We start from the raw sequence: 20,226 nt of genomic DNA on the forward strand, positions 1-20,226 counted from the left end.
CATTGTACTCCATTTGCTGATGACAAAGAACTGCTGCCCTAACATTTGCCCAAGACTTGGACAAGTCATAGCCACTCAAAATATTGACCTCGTTTCTCCACATTACTAACTCTCCTATTTCGCCCATCGATTCCACACTGATCACTTGAAGAGCATGTCACCCAAGCCCACTGTAACCTCACTTTTCCTATTGACTGACCCACACATCTTTGGACTGCAAGAGGAAAGCAGAGCACCAACAGGAAACCCACACAGACAGGGGGAGAACGTATAAACTCCACACAGTCATCTGAAGGTGGCATTGAATCTGGGTCCCTGGCACCGTGAGGCAGCAGTGCTCACCACCGTGCCATCTTTCATGACAAGAGAGATAAAATCTTTAAACTATTTCATGTTACCTTTTGTCATCAGCCTTTCCATTGCAGGAGTGTAATCCTCCATCTGCAACATTCACACAGTGACTTCTAACTGACTAATAAAAATCAAATATTACAGAGTCATATAGTGACAAAGTCATAAAGTCACAGAGTATGAAACTGACCCTTCGGTCCAACTCCATGCTGACCAGATATCCTAAATAATCTCATCCCATTTGCCAGCATTTGACCCATATCCTCTCTAAACCCTTCCTATTCAAAGAAACATCCAGATGCCTTTTAAGTGTTATCACTGCACCAGCCTCCCACCAGTGGCAGCTCATTCCATACACACACCACCATCTGTATAAAAAAGTTGCGGTTCAGGTCCCTTTTAAATCTTTCCCTTCTCACCTTAAACCTATGCCTTCTAACTTTGGGCTGCTTTCCTGGGGAAAAGACTTTGGCTATTCACCCTAAACATGCCTGTCATGATTTATAGATCTCTATAACGTGATCCCTCAGCCTCCGACCCTCCAGGGAAAATAGCCCCAACCTACTCAGCCTCTCCCACCAACTCAACCCCTCCAGTCCCAGCAATATCCTAACAAATCTTTTCTGTGCCCTCTCAAATTTAACAACACCCTTCCTATAGAAGGGTGACCAGAACTGAATGCAATATTCCAAAAGAAGTCTCACCAATATCCTACGGCTGCAACATTACACCCCAACTCCTATACTCAATGTTCTGACCAACAAAGTTACATTTGAACAATTTGGTTCAAGTCAAAATGTTAAACTAAATGCTTGTTTAATGATGCACGTATAGTGAAAAAATGTCATATAATTAAAAATGGGGGAATTCTGGCAAATAGCTACAAATTCAATAAGACTTTAAATATTCACTGCACTACAATTTTCTTTGTTAATTTATCTCAATTCATTGCTGATTCTAACTGAATGAAGTTTTCGAACCAGATCATAAGCACAAACTATCTTTTCCCCACTGGTAACTTGTACTTACCAGCTCTGAGACAATGATGGTGGATTCACAGTCAGCCAGGCTTGGTCAAGAGCAAACTTCTCAGAGCAAGGGAGTTGAGAATCCCATTTATATACTCACAGACTCTGTGAAACCGAAACCCCAGTTTGTAAGGAAAGACTAAAACAAGCTGCCAAAAGTTACAACATGAAAACTCTAACAAAATGCCTGGAAAGTGCTTGACTTGGATTGTTTTAGTTGGCAATGAATACACCTCCGGGATACTGTCCAGTCAACCCCACTGGTCTATGCAGTAATGTCGGCTGCAGTTGGACTGCACCCAAATCCTGACAGAGCTGACTCCTTTGGAATTGCCAGAGAAGTTGAAAATTCCAATGGGGAATTCCCCAGCGCATAGAATACTGTGGACAAGCTGCTTAAAGTTCTAGGTTTCAGATGTTTAATAGTTTAACAGTTACCTGGAGAAGGTGAGAGGATTAAATATCCACTCAATTGCCAGAGTAATCTCACAGTCGAAGAGCCCTGTTACAATCAACCAACTGTGCCATTCAGCTCCCTGCCTGACCCGACACACTGCACCTGTGTAACCAATGCCTACTCTTCCCTAACACCCCACCCAGACCTTGCACTGATCCTCCTCAATCTGACTCGCTTTCCACCATGAGGTAACATTCACATCCCACAGCCCAATTCACCCTGCTGCCTGACTGTCCACAATCCTCCCACCCTGTACCCCTGAGGCTGAATGACCTCTGCCTAGGCCTATAATTCTAGTGTATACAGTGATGGGTCACAAATGCCATCCATGTGCTCTTAGTAAGATTTCTCCATCCTCATCATCAGTAGTTAGCACTGCTACTTTGTACTACCCTCGGGTGACTGTCTGCGTCGATTTTGCACGTTCTCCCCGTGTTTGTGTGGGTTTTCTCTGGGTGGTCCAGAATCCCCCCGCAGTCCAAAGATGTGCAGATTGGATGGATTAGTGTCCAGGGGTGTGTAAGTTAGGTGGATTAGCAATGGGAAATAGAGTGCTACAGGGATTGGATAGGGTGTGGGTCTGGGTGGCCTACTTCCACGCTGTAGGGATTCTATGACAATCGTGATACTTGGGGCACAGTAATCTCTCACATGGGTTTATAGAGCTAAGTTTAGATCAGTGTGGTGCCGGAAAAGGACAGCAAGTCAGGCAGCATCCGAGAAGCAGGATAATCAACATTCCGGGCGAAAGCCCTTCATCAGGAATAGCTATGCCTGATGAAGGGCTTTTGCCCGAATCATCGATTTTCCCACTCCTTGGATGCTGCCTGACCTGCTGTGCTTTTCCAGCACCACTCTGCTCTAAACTCTGGTTTCCAGCATCTGCAGTCCTCACTTTTGCCTTATAGAACTAAGTGCCAAGTGCTGGCAAAAGGGAATAGATTAATTTAGGATAATCTGGTTGGCATGGATGGGTTGGACTTAAGGGTCTGTTGTCATGCTGTACATCTCTGACAGGAGTTGGGAGGTCATGTTGTGGCCGTACAGGACATTGGTTGGGCTCCAATTGAAGTATTGCATACAATTCTGGAATCCCTCTTATAAGATGGATGTTGTGAAACTTGAAAGTGTTCAGAAAAGATTTAAAGGATATTGCCAGGATTAGAGGGTTTGAGCTGTAGGGAGAGACTGAATAGACTGGGGCTGTTTTCCCTGGAGAGTCGGAGACTGAGAGGTGAGAGGTTTATAAAATCACGAGGGGCATTGATGCATCCATCCATGCAGATGCCTTTTAAATGTTGTAATTATACCAGCCTCCAGCATTTCCTCTGGCAGCTCATTCCAAACATGCACCACCCTCTGCATGAATAAATTGCCTCTCAGGTCCCTTTCCCCTCTCACCTTAAACCTATGCTCTCTAGTTCTGGACTCCCCCATTCCAGGGAAAAGACCTTGTCTATTTATCCTATCCATGCCCCTCATGATTTTATAAACCTCTATAAGACCACCCCTCAGCCTCCAACACCTTAGAGAAAATAGCCCCAGCTGTTCAGCCTCTCCCTACAGCTCAAATCCTCTTGTCCAGGCAATGTCCTTGTTAATCTTTTGTGCACCCTTTCGAGTTTAACAGCATCTTTCCTCTAGATGGGCAATCAGCATTGAATGCAGTATTCCAAAAGGGGCCTCACTAATCCCATGCATGGCCACAACATGATGTCCCAACTCCTATCCTCAATGTTTTGACCAATGTAGTTACATTTGAATAACGCAGTTAAAGTCAAAATATTAAACTGAGTAGTTGTTTAATGATAAACATGCAGAGAAAAAAAATCAGATTAATAAAACCAGAGGAATGGGGGTGAATGGCTGCAACTTCAATAACATTTTAAAGATGACTATAAATATTCATTGCACTAAAGTTATGATTTTTCCTTATTCAATTCATTTCAACTCATTGTTAATTGGAATTGAATGAAGTTTTAGAACCAGATGATAAGCACAAACAACGGGTATGCTTTCCCCACTGATAACTTGTACTTACCAGCTCTGAGACAATGATGATGGATTCAGGGTCAGCTGCGCTTGATCAAGAGCAGGCTTCTCTGTAACAAAGGAATGGAGAATCCCATTTATATACTCGCAGACTCTGTGAACGAAACCCCAGGTTTGTAAGGAAAGCATAAAAAACAGAATAAGCTGCCAAATCAAGGTGCAGTCTATAAAGTCTCACAATACACCACATTCAGATGTCAGGAAGAGATAGCATTTGAAAGGGCGGAGTAACCACAGTTTCCAAGAGGACATTATTGTCTGGACAGTGCATGACTTGGATTGTTTCAGTTGGCAATGAATGTATATCCAGGATACTGTCTAGGCAACCCTATTGGTCTTTGCAGTAATGCCAGCCGCAGTGGGACTGCATCCAAATCCTGACACAGCTGACTCCTTTGGAATTGTCAGAGAAATTGAAGATTCCAATTGGGAATTCCCGGGCACATAGAATCCTGAGGACAAGCTGCTTAAAGTTGTAGATTTCAGATGTTTAATAGTTTAACAGTTACCTGGAGAAGGTGAGAGGATTAAATATCCACTCTAACGCCAGAGTGATCGAAGAGCCCTGTTACAACCCACCAACTCCTGCCATTCAGCTCCTTGACAGAGGTGACACACTGCACTTCTGTGGCCCATACCAGCACGTCCCCATTACCTCACCCTGACATTGCACTGACCTCTCTCAATCTGATATTCTTTTCACCACGAGTCTTGAGATTCACACCTTGCAGACTAAGTCTCCCTTCAGCCTGACTCTCCCCCAAGCCCTGACCTGGCCCCCACCAACCTTTCAGTATACTATTTGTTGGGGGAGTCCAGAACTAGAGGGCATTAGTTTAGGTGAGAGAGGAAAGATTTAAAAGGGACCTAAAGGTCAACTTCTTGCAGAGGGTGGTACATGTATGGAATAAGCTGCCAGAGGAAGTGGTGGAGGTTAGTACAATTATAACATTTTAAAAGGTGTTTTAAGTGGGAATATGTACAGGAAGGATTTAGAGGGATATGGGCCAAGTGCTGGCAAATGGGATTAGATTTGGTAAAGTAATCTAGTCAGCAGGGACAAGTTTGTCCGAAGAGTAGGTTTCTGTGCTGTACATCTCCTATGGCTGAATGGATAGGGAGAAAATATTCAAACAAGCCACCAGAGGAAGTAGTGGAGGCAGATACAATTACAGCATTGGAAAGATATTTGGACAGGTCCATGGATAGGAAAGGTTTAGAGAAATATGGGCCAATCGCAGACAAAGGGGACTAGTTCAGATTAGAAAACCTGTTTGACATAAGCCCTTCAGCCCAGCTTTTCTATTTATGTGCTCTATGACCCTTTGTAAAATGAACGAGAACAAGTGTACACAGTTTTAAATTGATTTACAAAAGAAACAAAGGTGAAGTGAGGAAAAACACTTTCACCCAGTGAATAGTTAAGGTCTGGAATGCACTGTTTGGAGGCAGATTCAATAGAAGCATTGGATACCTATTTGGATTAAAATAATGTTCTGTGGTTTGGGGTAAAAGCACATGGCATTAGGTTATGGTTCATGTTGGCAGAGCCAGCAACTAACAATCCTTGGAATTTCCAATTTTATACCACAGTTAGTGAGACAATGTAAAAATGATATAATTATCGCTTTCCATACCAAGGTTATCCATTATTTTGTTAAGGTGATATTGGTTTTAATTAAACATATTTGGAAACACTATATCAAGAAACATTATCCAGCTACCTTGTACAGGCATGATTTTGACATTAATACATTTTAATGTTGAGATAAAACTATTGCTGCATCAAAGCTGCATTTTTTGACACCCCAGTGTGAATCAATGGCCTCCAGAAAAATGTCTCCAATTCCTTCTGAGATGCAAGAATGTAGCCATTAGCACAGCCAACCCCTTACACTGGTGAGCAGTACAGTGGCTCAGTGGTTAGCACTGCTGTCTCACAGCACCAGGAACCCGGGTTCAATACCAGCCTTGAAACTCCGTGTGGGTTTGCACATTCTTCCTGCGTTTGTGTAGGCTTCCTCTGGATGCTCAGATTTCCTCCCACAGTCCAAAAGTGTGCCGGTTAGGTGGGTTGGCCATGGGAAATGCAGGGATAGGGAAGGCGGTGGGTCTGCATGGGTTGCTCTTTGTAGTATCCTGATGACCTGTTTCTACATTGTAGAGATTCTATGAGAGTCCTTCATAGTAACTTCAGCTGGTACAGCCATTGAAACTACACTGTTGGCTTCAGTCTGCATCACTAACCAGCCATTCCTGATGAAGGGCTTTTGCCCAAAACATTGATTTTCCTGCTCCTTGGATGCTGCCTGACCAGCTGTGCTTTTCCAGCAACACTCCAATCATGACTCTAATCTCCAGCATCTGCAGTCCTCACTTTTGCCTAACCATGTAAAACCCATGCTTTATATTAATAAAAAGTAAAGCGGACTTATGATGGTTGAATAAATCTTTTGACTACAATTAAATTAGATCACCTGAACTTCTTCATTTCTTCATTTATATGGATTATTATTAGTTGTGTGTGTAGCCTCCTGAAAAGTTGTGCAGAAAATATGAATGAACACAGTGTCAGTGCAGTTTTTATGCAAAATTTTTAAAAGTATTCTTATCCCTTCTAATATTGCATGGGATGCTCTGGTACACTATAAATCAGGTCAGGCAGCATCCAAGGAACAGGAAATTCGATGTTTCGGGCATAAGCCCTGGCTTCAGTCTGCATCACTAACCAGCCATTCCTGATGAAGGGCTTGTGCCCGAAACGTCGAATTTCCTGTTCCTTGGATGCTGCCTGACCTGCTGCGCTTTTCCAGCAATACATTTACAGCTCTGATCTCCAGCATCTGCAGACCTCACTTTCTCCTCCTACACTATAAATCAATTCATCATTTTGCAGTAAAATATAACATTTATTACTTATCTACACAGTTAAATAAATTAAGCAGATTGGATAAGAAATTGGCATGAATCTTCTCCATTTTATAACAAGAAATAGTTGCTTTTATGTCCCAGAAGTAAATTGTAACCCAAACATAAGTTGCTACTAAGTTCACTAAATATGAAATTGGATGGGGCTGTTCTACCCACATTACAGCCCTTGCATATGTTAATTAAGTATCTAACTCCAGTTCCAGAATGTTGTTCCAATGATGATCAAAAGCATCCTGCACTCAGTATGATTTGGACAAGTCGAGTGACTGGTCAAATGCATGGCAGATGAATATTATGTGGATAAATGTGAGGTTATCCAACTTGGTAGCAGAAATAGGGAAGGTGAATTATTATCTGAAAGGTGACAGACTGTGAACTGAGGAGGTGTAATGAGGTGCAATGTTCCCATATACCATTCATGGAAAATAAACATCCAAGTGTAGCAGGTGGTGAAGAAGGCAAATGATACCTTGGCCTTCGTAGCAAGAGGATTTGAGTGCAGCAGCAGGGAGAGCTTGCTGCAATAATATAGGGAGAAGGTGAGGACTGCAGATGCTGGAAATCAGAGAAAGAAAAGTGTGGTGCTGGAAAAGCACAGCCGGTCAGGCACCATCCGAAGAGCAGGAGAGTCAACATTTCAAGCATTCGGTGAGAAATCAGTAGAGCACTGTGCAGTTTTGGTCTCCTTATCCAAGGAAGAATGTTCTGACTATGGAGGGAGTGAGATGAAGGTTTACCAGACTGATTCATAAGACACCAAGACTGTGTATGAAGAGAGTTGGTTAGGACTACAGATCTAGAAGAATGAGGGGGATCTCATAGAAACCTATAAGATTCTGACAGGAGTAGACAGGGTAAATGCAGGAAGGACGTTCCCAATGACAAAGGAGTCCAGAACCAGAAGTCACTGTCTAAGGATATGGGATAGGCCATGTAGGAATGTGATGGGGAGAACTCTTTTCACCCAGGGAGTGGTCAGCCCAGTAGTTGAAGCCAAAACAGTGAATGTTTTCAACAAGATAGATATAGTTCTTATGGCAAAAAGGATTAGAGTATGGGGAGAGAGTAAAAACAAAGAACTGAGGTGGACAATCTTTCAATAGACAATACAATTTCCATCAATATGGATTTCACCAGTTTCCTCATTTCCCCTTCCCCTACCCTATCCCAGTTCCAAACTTCCAACTCGGCACCACCCTCATTACCTGTCCTACCTGTCCATCTTCCTTCCCACCCTCCTCTCCAACCTATCACCTTCACCCCCAACTCCATTTACCATTCACACTCTTAGCTACCTTCCCCCAGCCCCACCCCCCTCCCACTTATCTCTCCACCCCCGAGGCTCACAGCCTCAATCCTGATGAAGGGCTTTTGCCCTCAATGTTGACTCTCCTGCTCCTCAGATGCTGCCTGACCTGATGTGCTCTCGACTCTGATCTCCAGCATCTGCAGTCCTCACTTTGGCCTCATACATATCGCACACCAGGAGGATTCCTGACAGAGTTCCTGACACAGCTTTGGCTGCTCTTAAAGTGTTTCTGGTTGCACCTGAAGTCACAACGCGAACAATATCCAAGCTGTTCCAGGCAGCCTGAGTCCCACCAATCATTAAGCTTCTTGACTTTGCTTCCATTCTGCTTTCAATCAGTAATTCAACTCCAAGCTGTCTGGCATGATTATGCTGTCTTTTTCTTATCGTTCTAAAATTTCCTGTAATCTTTCTTTTTATTTCTTTATTTCCCAATCCCCCCCACTCCCCCCGCCACACCAAGTCCCACCGCAGTGAGTACTGCACATGCACCAGAAGTGAAAGGAGAAGCAATTAATCCAGCAATGGTCAGAATTCCTCCTGTAACACCCGCTGAAGACCCAGTGATCTTGGCAATGTTCACATCTCTCTGAAACGCGTCAATGTGATTGGCTATCTCGCATAGCTCCTTGCTGTAAGTTGTCATTTATGGAGTAATTTCTGTGAAATTCAATAGAAATTCCCTTCACTGAATCATCACCAATCACTTCCCTGTAAGACTGGAAACGTAAAGTCTTTACTAATTAGTTTTGATATGTCTCAAACACCGACTGATGCAACACAAATAATCTGCATCCAAGCTGCATCTGTGACCACATTAAATTATAGTAATCATAGAATCCCGACAGTGCATATTCAGACCATTCAGCCCATTGGGTGCGTACCGACCCTCTAAAGAGCATCCCACACCCCCACCCCATCCCCATAAACCTGAATTTCCAAGACCAATCTGCCTAACCTGCACATCCCTAGACACAAAGGTGTTGTTTAGCATTGCCAATCCACCTAATCTGCACATCTTTGGTGAAGCAGACTAGCTGGCCTGAATGTCTTACTTCAGTTTCTATATTTTATGGTGTTATTATGTTCTTAAAGAGAAAGCAAGCTGTCTTCCCTCTTCATTAAGTATTTTGCAGTTTCATCGCTGTTATATCAATAGGGATGGATGACCGAAGCAGATATTGGATAGTGTAACGATAAATCCTCACTGCTGTTCACCATTGTACGATGGTCACAGTAACAGTGGTCAGCTCCTCTGAGAATCAGACCTTTATATCCTGATTACTGGAGCTTACCTTGAGACTGTCAATTAACCCTTTCAGGTAACTCACTTCTGCGACATCAGGTGGGTGAGGTGTCAGGATGTGAGGGATCAGATCAGAGTTTCCTGTTTAAATGGATATTATCTCAGGGTTCACCCAGTGGAACCACAGAATTCTTGGGCAATTCCTTGCTACGATGGAAATTCTACAGGGTCCCCATTCTCAACTCCCTCCTATTCTTCAGAAACAACTATCTGACCAACAGAAATTCCGAGTCATTATTGGCCCTCAGCGAAATTAGCTTGTACTAGACAATAATTAAACAGAGTTTAATGTATTTACAGTGTGATTGCATTAAAAGGTTTTTGGACAGCTACAATTCCACGCAATTGCATTCCAATATCAAACTCTCTCAGCATATTTACCTTCCCAGCAATCCTCATTATTTCACCAATTAGCTAACAGACAGGGGAACCCTTCCAGTTTTTTTCTGGAGTGTATCTTGATGAGAGCATGAACATATTCTGTTGGAATGTCTGTGGAACTGGCAACAGACTCAATGCTCCCTCTTTGTCAATGAAGGGAAGTTGTTGAAAGGATAGAACAGGGTGTGATAGAAAATGTGGGATGATTTGGTGAACGTAAGGAGAAATGTTTGACCATTTTGCAGGTAAACGCTGACAAGGAGTGGTCACACTCAGTGTTCACTTTCTACAATGTACCTTCTACATAGTAGTACATTTGTTAAAGAAGACATGAATAAATTATTCATAATTTACAGTAATTCATTCACACTACTGTTAAATAAATGTATATGTAACTGGACAGTTTAGTGTCTGACTCGTTATCTATAGAAGAATTTAAATAAACGTCATTAACACCAGGGAGAAACATTCTGTCAGACACAGAATATTGCACATCACAGCAAGAAAGCTGACGTATCTGTCTAATGTCTATTATACATAAAGTTACAGCGAATTTACAATACAAGAACTGACCATTTGGCCCGACTGTTCTATGCTGGAATTAATCTTGCCTAAACATCCTCCCCCATCACCAATAATTCTTTGGTGCCTTTGCCATGGCAACACGTTGACCAATCATTGTTCTGAAGAATGGTCACTGGACTCGAAATGTGAACTCTGTTTTCTCTCCACAGGTGCTGAGTTTCTCCAGCAACTTCTACTTTGACTCAGCAACCTTTTCTCCCATAGTATAAAAGGTGATTGACTGATGAGAACTGTTCTTACTGACTTGTCAAAAATCATGTGATTTATTAGTAAGCAACTCAAAACTAAGCTTAAGATATGGTAGGACAGTTTGCCAATTTTGGCATGTGCACGTCTTGTGGCCTAGATGATCACATGCACAAAGTGCCACCAGCTACACAAACATAGGCTCTAGATGTTAGATACTTTCACAACTGAGAACTTGAAGAGGGAGTCAGACTGCAGGTTAGGGCTATGTTGGATAAAGGGATTTGGTGTGCAGTTTATAGTTCCTTGAAAGTAGAGTCGCAGGTAGTTAGGATAGTGAAGAAGGCATTTAGTATGCTTTCTTTTATTGGTCAGAGCATTGAGTATAGGAGTTGGAAGGTCATGTGACAGCTATACAGCACATTTGTTTGGCCACTTTTGGAATATTGCATGCAAATCTGGTCTCCCACCTATAGGAAGGATGTTGTGAAACGTGGAAGGGTTCAGAAAAGACTTACAAGGATGTTGCCAGGTTTGGCGGGCTTGTGCTATAGGGAGAGGCTGACTAGGCTGGGCCTGTTTTCCCTGGAGCGTCAGAGGCGCTGAGGAGTGACCTGGTAGAGGTTTATAAAATCATGAGGGGCATGGATTTGGTAAATACTCAAGGTCTTTTCAATGGGGTGGGGCAATCCAGAACTAGAGGGCATGGGTTTAGGGTGAGAGGGCAAAGAGTTAAAAGGTACTTAAGGGGCAATTTTTTCACGCAGAATGTGGTACGTGTATAGAATGAGGTTAATATCACATGGTGGGGGGAACAGATGATTGAGCAAATGGGAACATGGCTGATGTTAGATTTCTGGGGCATTGAGATTGGTTTTGAGGGCAGGTACGCCTTGTCAAGGAAAGTGTGTTGCAGCTTTGCAAGACCAGGATGTGCACCCTTATAGGCAACTGTGCTATAACTACTTGGAATGACGTTTAAATGAGCTTGTCAGGGCCATGGGAACCTAAAGGAGAAATCAGATTTTCTGACATACTACAATGCAATTGAAAACAAACTGCTGCAAAGTTTATGCAGCTCCTTTGCAGAAGGATATTCCGTTTATTCTTGACGTGGAGGAGCCGGTGGTGGACTGAGGTGGACAAAGTTAAAAATCACCCAACACCCAAAATATAGTGTAACAGGTTTAGTGGAAGCACTGGCTTTCGAAGCGCTGCTCCTTCATCAGCTAGTTGTGAAGCAGGACCATGCAATACAGAATTTATAGCAAAAGATCACAGTGATACCATGGTATTTTGAACAAACGTAGATTGTTGAGTCTTTCATCTTTAAGAATGGGTTTGCTGGTTTTGATTCTTTAATATGTAAATCCCAGAACTTCTTTAAAGTCACATTCTCACAAATATATGGATTCACTGCCTGTATTGACTGCTTGCAGGTTCTGCAAGTATAATTCTGCAAATACAAATTCACTCCATCGTGTATGTGCGCTTGCAGGAGAGAGAGAGACCGAGTGAGTGTGTGCACGTTAGGGTGTGTGTATAAGTGTGAGTGCATGTGAGAGAGTGTGTGTTTGTGTGTGTGCAGGCTTGGTAAACTGTGTGCGTGAATGTGATAAGGTATAAGCCTGTGAGAGGATGCGTGCATGAGTGTGTGTGTGTGTGTGTGTGTGTGTGTGTGTGTGTGTGTGTGTGTGTGTGTGTGTGTGTGTGTGTGTGTGTGTGTATAGTTCAGTGGGGTCACGTGTAGTGTCACATGAACCCAAGGTCCTGATTGAGGCCATCCCCATGGCTATTGGACTTGGCTAACAGCCTCTGTTCAGCCACTTTGCATTGCTGCATATCCCAAAGCCCGCCTTGGAGGATGGTCACCCGAAGATCTGAGGCCAAATGTCCCTGACTGCTGAAGTGTTCCCCAACTGTGAGGGAACAACCCTGCCTCTCTTCTGCATGCACACACACATATAAGGCTATGGGTGAATTTGTATTTGCAGAATTATAGTTGAAGATACATTCTAGTTTGCTCAAAAAAATGCAGAACCAGCAAGCAGTCAGTGCAGGCAGTGAATCCATATAATATTTGTAAGTTCCACTTTGGAAACAGAACCAGTCTGATTCAAGATTGGTCTGATTCATACCTTTAATGCATTGTCTGAGCTGAGATGTCACCTTTTTTTCATAAAATCTTAAATTATCTTGAAAATGTGATGTAAAAGAAGTTCTGGGATTTGCATATTAAAGACCCAAAATCAGCAAATCCAATCTAAAAGATGAAAGACTTGACAATCTAGGTTTGTTCTAGGTATCATTGTATCACAGAGTAAAAAGTGAGGTCTGCAGATGCTGGAGATCAGAGCTGAAAATGTGATGCTGGTTAAAGCACAGCAGGTCAGGCAGCATCCTGATGAAGGGCTCTGGCCCGAAACGTCGAATTTCCTGTTCCTTGGATGCTGCCTGACCTGCTGTGCTTTAACCAGCATCACATTTTCAGGTTCATCATTGTATCACAGTAATCTTTTACTCTAAATTCTGTGTCTTATGGTTCTGCTTCACAAGCACCTGATGAAGAAGCACTGTTTCAAAAGCTTTATTCTTGCGTGAGATGTGTGCATTGATAACTAGAGCAACCATTGTGGCCTATTTCTGATTACCTTCGTGATGATGAGTTATCTGGGCTGTTTTAGATTGCAGTCCCTAATTTAACAATGAACACCATTAGTTTTTTTTTAATTCCACATGTTATTGTATGCAAATTGTAGGATTAGAAGAGAAAGTAACATTTCATGATTGATTTAGTTTAGTTATCATCACACAATTAATGTAACAGTAGCCAACACAACTGGTACTGTAATTTGAATTCGTACTTTCTGATTTTCTTCATTTGTTTTTATATTGCTTTGAAGTCACAAGCAATATTTTACATCCCATATCTTTTGCCTTTGAGATAATAAAGTTAATGTAAACTATGTCCATGGCATCAAATATTAAGTAATGATGGCTGTGAGGAAGAGCAATCAAAGGAGACCATCAGGAGGCTGGAAGAACACAGCAAGCCAGGCAGACTCAGGAGGTGGGGAAGTCATTATTTCAGGTATGTCCCTTCTTCAGGAATTCAGGTTGGGCTGGGAGGAGCTGCAAATAAAGAGAGAGGGGAGGGGGTTTGGGTGGGGAGAGGGGCAGAATGATGAGTTAGTGATGGGTCAACAAAGGTGGTTGGCACAACTTGGTTGATCCATGCGAGGAATGTTTCAAAGTAGGCACCCTTTGAAGAGGGTTTCACAGAGGTACAAACTTAGAGACAAAAAACAAACTGCAGATGCTGGAATCCAAAGTAGACAAACAGGAGGCTGGGAGAACACAACAAGCCAGGCAGCATCAGGAGATGGAAAAGTTTCTCCCCTCCCCCATCCGTTTATCTGCAGCTCCCCTACCCCCACCTCCCCACCCCCACCCCAACTCCCCTCCACCCAAGTCCTGAAGAAGGGTCATACTGAAACGTTGACTTCTCCTCTGAGTCAGTCTTGCTTGCAAATCGAATTCCACTTTGGAAAATGGTGACGATGAAGGCTTCTCAGGAGAATGTAGCCAATTCCAAATCTACGACACCACAGGTGACTCAGCTGTATTGGGGATGGGGAAGAAGAATGGAGAAGCATAGTTATTGGAGATTCCAAACATAGGGGGTCAAACAGGCAGTAAACATGACTCCAAAATGGTGTCTTTCCAATGTTAGAGTCAAGGATATGACAAAATGGCTTCAAGACACCCTTCTGAGAGAGCGCGATCAGCCAGAAGCTGTGATCCACATTAATACCAATGGCATAACGAGGGACCACATTTATAAGGTGAAAGGCAGGAAGTTTAAAGGGGAGTTGAGGAAAATCTTGTCACCCAGAGGGAGCCAGCAATGCACTGCCAGTGAGGGTAGTTGGGGCAGGTAATCTTCACAGTATTTGGATGAGGCTTGAAATGTCATAACATTCAAATCTATTGGTCAAATGCAGCAAAGTGGAATAGAGGGGACTTAGTGTGATTTTGGGGGTACAAACTTGATGGGCCGAAGGGTCACTTGTGAACAATGTGATTTTATGATTCTATGAACCTACCCTACACTGGTCTTTCTCACTGATGCATTTCCAATCCCTTTTTCTCTTCTTCTCCATACTTTGAGTTGAGGACTGCAACTCCATGCCGTACTCAGGGAAAGCTGCACTGTGGGAGGTGCCATTCTCCGAGTATAGTGTTCAACAACCGAATCTGTGAGGTTAGCCACTGGCAGGAGGAACAAATGCGTGATGCGTCTGTTAGATTGTGAGAAGCTGGAACGTGTATTGGTACAAAGGGATCTGGGTTTCCTTGTCGAAAAGTATGTGAAGGCAGACACAGATGCAGCCAGCTATTAGGAAGGTGAATGGAACATTAGCCTTTATTGTAGAGGAATTGAGTGCAGGAACAGTGAGGTATTGCTTCAGTGGTTTAGGATTCTATCTGGAATACTGTATGCAATTTTGGTCTCCGGATCACGAGAAAGATATTATTGCCATAGAGGGATTGCAACAAAGGTTCACCAGCCTTGTTCCTGGGTTGGCAGAACTGTCCTATGAAGAGAGATTGGGCATACTGGGTCTGCTTTGTCTGGAATTTCAAAGAGTCATTGAATCATAGAGTCATACAGCACAGAAACAGATCCTTCGGTCCAACCAGTCCATACTGGCCATGTTCCCAAACTAAACTAGTGCCACCTGCCTGCTTTTGGCCCATATCCCTCCAACAGGTCCTGGGCCACCTCCATCGCCACTCTTTAGCCACCTGACACTTGGAGGACTAACACCTCATCTTCTGCCTCTGTACCCTCCAACCCCACGGCATCAATGTGGATTTCACCAGTTTCTTTGTTTCCCATCCCCCACCTTATCCCAACTCCAATCTTCCAGCACAGCACTGCCCTTATGACCTGTCCTACCTATCCATGTTTCTCTTACTTTGGGAATCGTCAAAATGAAAGGGTGTTCCACGTAAGTCCAAGATGAGGAGAAATGTTCTTACTCAGGGAGTTGTGAAGATTTGGAATTCTGTACCACAGACGTTAGACACAGATTCCAAGACTAAAGGGATCAACATGCATAGGACAAAAGTGAAAACAGGGTACTGAATTAGATGATTAGCCATGATCATATAAAAATTAAAACTCACAACAGCAGGTTATAGTCTAACAGGTTTATTTGGAAGTAAAAGTTTTCGGAGTGCTGCATCTTTGTCAGGTGGCTACCTGAGGAACGAGCAGCACTTCGAGAGCTAGTACTTCCAAATACACCTGTTGGACTCTAACCTGGTGTTGTGTGGTTTGTAACTTTGTCTACCCCAGTCCAACACCAGCACCTCCACATCATGGTCGTATGGAACAGTGGAAGGGCTAAACAGCATGTTAATTTCTATGTTTCAGTGAACTCATGACAAACTAGAAAAAAAACTTTTCCAATTCTGAGGGTCGAGATCGCATACAATCGGAACGAGAAAGAAGACTTTGCTCCTGAGATGCAAAAAGCCAGTGTTTACCTTGCTGAAATATTTCGTTGATGTGATCTGTTAAGAGGAGGAAATGGATTAGCCTAAAATAATGAATGACCTTGACAGGATTCATTTACATGAGCTGTTGAATTCAGACAATCACAGGAAACACTCTGTGGTGATGTTAGGAGCTCAATAACCTTCGCTGGCACAATCTTCAGCGGTTATTTAATCAGCACTCTGTCGTGTTTAAAATGAAGCAGACTCTCCATTGTACACCAATCACACCGAGGACGAGAGTCTCTCAAATTTTAAATGACTGTCCTCTACTTGGCACTTATTGTGAGCAGTTTTAAATTGAACTGTCAACTGCCTTGCAAACTTTTGACAGTGGCTGCATGAGTTTTGAAATATATTCAAGTTTCTTATTTTCAGTATGCTTATAGCAATCTTCTTTGATTCCTTTGCCATTATCCCCTTCATTCATTTGCTGTGACTCGAAAATCTCTTTCTCTCAGAGCGTAATCGGAGGTGAAGTTCCAACTGACAGCTCCATTTACAGTTTTTCTGAAAACTTAATAAGTATTGTGACTTCTGTGCCCAACAGCTCTATTTTCCCACTGATAAGGGGGATAGTTTTGTCCCTGGGATGATCCAGAGATGATCGACACAAATGAGTCTGGGATGTTGAAATTTTAAAACTGTAAAAAAGCAACATTCCACTCCATTTAAAATTACAGTCCTTAAAAATTACTTCTGCTGGCTTTTGTTCCTTCAGAGGTTTTCAAGTGACCTGTTATTGGAGTTTTGAAAATTGCAAAGGAAATCAAGAGACTTGAAATCAGAGAGTAGCTCTTTGTACTGAAGAGCTCAAACACCCTGTTAAGGAGTTGAAAAGTAAGTCAAATGAGACTTTTTCAGCTAAAGGAGAATACTTGGAGAGCAATGAGCAAACTGCATTGAAGCGATCAATAAGTAAAACTCGAAGATAATTAAATTTGTCTTAAATAAATATATCTTTCAAAAGCAAAGAGAAGAAATTGAAAAAGCCAGTCAATAAGTTATTACGATAAAGAGGCATTTGTGTTTAACATGCCTTCTTGCTTTGAAACCAATCTGACATCTTTTTGATGCACTGGGAGGTGAATTTATAAAATGGACCGTACAAAGATGTGATCGTAGTTGACAACATGATAACGTAAGGAATACTTGAGGAAACATTTGAGGGAAGCCAAATAGAACTCAATGGCAGCGACTATTCAATCTATATTTCTGTTGAACTACTCCCAGGCCCAACCTTCTCAGCACAACAAGAATCCTGGACAACTCTCCCATTCTTCCTGTTCTGTAAGGTGCTGACTCCATGCCAACTATTGGGCTAAAGACACCTCACAGTGTTTTGATAAATAAGCTTGCTGCAGACAAATTGAACATTCTTACATTTCCCTGGAAACTTACCACCCAGGTGTCAGCCCAAAACATTTCCCTTAAACAATTTTTCCATTCTATTGCCACTACAGGAGAAGGCATTTTATACGCTTACCTTTACTGGTTAGTGCATTGAGTATTAGGAGTTGGGAAGTCATGTTGCAGCTGTACAGGACATTGGTTAGGCCACTTTTGGAATACTGCATTCAGTTCTGGTCTCCCTATTACAGAAAAGATGTTGTGAAAATTGATAGGATGCAGAAAAGACTTACAAAGATGTCACCAGGGTTAGAGGGTTTGAGCTATAGGGAGACACTGAATAGGCTGGGGCTGTGTTCCCTGGAGCGTCAAAGGCTGAGGGGTGACCTTATAGTGGTTTGTACAATCATGAGGTGTGGGGGGGTGGAAGGAAATGGGGTGAATAGTCAAAGTCTTTTCCCTGGGGTATGGGGGGCCCAAAACTAGAGGGCATAGGTTTAAGGTGCAAGGAAAAAGACTTAAAAGGAACCAATGGGGCAAATTTTTCAATATGGAATGAACTGCCAGAAGAAGTGGTAGGGGCTGAAAATGTGTTGCTGGAAAAGCGCAGCAGGTCAGGCAGCATCCAAGGAGCAGGAGAATCTACATTTCGGGCATGAGCCCTTCTTCAGGAAATCATTTCCTGAAGAAGGGCTCATGCCCGAAGCTTCAATGATTTCCTGAAGAAGGGCTCATGCCCAAAACGTCGATTCTCCTGCTCCTTGGATGCTGCCTGACCTTCTGCGCTTTTCTAGCAACACATTTTCAGCTCTGATCTCCAGCATCTGCAGTCCTCACTTTCTCCTAGAAGAAGTGGTAGGGGCTGGTTCAATTACAACAATTCAAAGGCATCTGGATGAGTATGTGAATAGGAAGAGTTTCGAGGGATATGGGTCAAATGCTGGCAAATGGGACCAGATTAATTTAGGATATCTGGGCAGCATGGACAAGTTTTAGATTAGATTACTTACAGTGTGGAAACAGGCCCTTCGGCCCAACAAGTCCACACTGACCCACCGAAGCGCAACCCATCCAGACTCATTCCCCTACATTTACCCCTTCACCTAACACTACAGGCAATTTAGCATGGCCAATTCACCTAACCTGCACATTTTTGGACTGTGGGAGGTAACCAGAGCACCCAGAGGAAATCCACGCAGACACAGGGAGAATGTGCAAACTCCACACAGACAGTCGCCTGAGGCGGGAATTGAACCTGGGTCTCTGGCGCTGTGAGGCAGTAGTGCTAACCACTGTGCCACCGTGCCGCCCACAACCAAAGCTGAACCTAAGGTTTTGTTTCCACGTTGTACATCGAAATGACTCTCTGACTCTACAGGGTGCTCCATCAGTGGATATGGTAAACTACTGAGGCCAGGATCCTCAAGATGCTCATGGTCAGGGGCCACCAGGAATGTCGGCACAAGAGGGCCACACTTCTACATTGAAGCCAGAGTAGCTTAGCCCAGCTGGTATTCTGGTTAGCATTGGTACAAAGATTACAATATCATTGAGCCACTTGAGCTGGATTTTGGAATTCCCACTGGTCTAGTGAGAGCAAACCTCAACTCATGAAGCCCAATTAGTTTGGTTACCATCATGAATGAACATCCTGGGTCTGCAACCTCACCCCTTGACGGTGGTGTGGTGGCCCTCAGGTTGAACCAACTACCTGTCCTCTCTCTCTCTCTCACACATCCTGCTGCCCACTTGTACACTGTATGTTACCCTGTGCATTCACTTTGAACTCACTAAGTGCCCAATCCACAGTGTTCTCCTCCCTTTTCATGGTTACAGAAATGAGTTATCAGATCAACCTCATGGTTAGCAGAAATAATAATAGATTTCCCGTACTGCCATGGAAATTTAGAACAAACGGCAATATTTTTATACAGAGTGTGTTGGGCTATTGGATAAAAATAAGTAGCTGCAGCATATAACAAGAAATACAATACTTCAGCTCGACTTGCACCATACACTATGGCTCATCTCCCAGCATTGCCTCTTTGGTCACCTGAACCAGCCCTAATGCACTCAGTCATCCAGAGACTCTGGTAATCCAAGGTGCGACTCAATCAATACATCAGAAAGGCTTCAGCCTGAGGCTCACTCATTCCGTCAAAAAAGAAAGGGCAAAGACATAAAGCTGGGATTTCTGAATGTTCAATCCACCCTAAGCTCTTGAATACGCTACTTATTTGCAACTGGTTTGGAAAACTGATCGAGAAGCATTAGTTAACCACCCCCAGACCTGATCGCTGATATTTCCTGGGTGAGACGATCGAACTTGAATGCCCAGCAGACAGTAGCATTCCTTGAATCATAGAATCCCTACAGCATGGAAACAGGCACTTCGGCCCAACAAGTCTACACCGACCCTCCAAAGAGTAACCCACCCAGACACATTCCCCTACCCTATTATCTGACATTTACTCCTGTCTAGTCCACCTAATCCACACATCCCTGAGCACTATGGGCAATTTAGCACGGCCAATTCACCTACCCTGCATATCTTTGGACTGTGGGAGGAAACTGGAGCACCCGGAGGAAATCCACACAGACGCAGGGAGAATATGCAAACTCCATGGCAAAGCTTGCATTGAACCCGGGTCCTTGGTGCTGTGAGGCAGCAGTGCTAATCACTGAGCCACCATGCCATCCAGAAACAAGCGTAAACATTACTGGA

The sequence above is a fragment of the Hemiscyllium ocellatum genome, chromosome 1 (assembly GCF_020745735.1).
Source record: "Hemiscyllium ocellatum isolate sHemOce1 chromosome 1, sHemOce1.pat.X.cur, whole genome shotgun sequence".
NCBI classification, from domain to species: Eukaryota; Metazoa; Chordata; class Chondrichthyes; order Orectolobiformes; family Hemiscylliidae; genus Hemiscyllium; species Hemiscyllium ocellatum.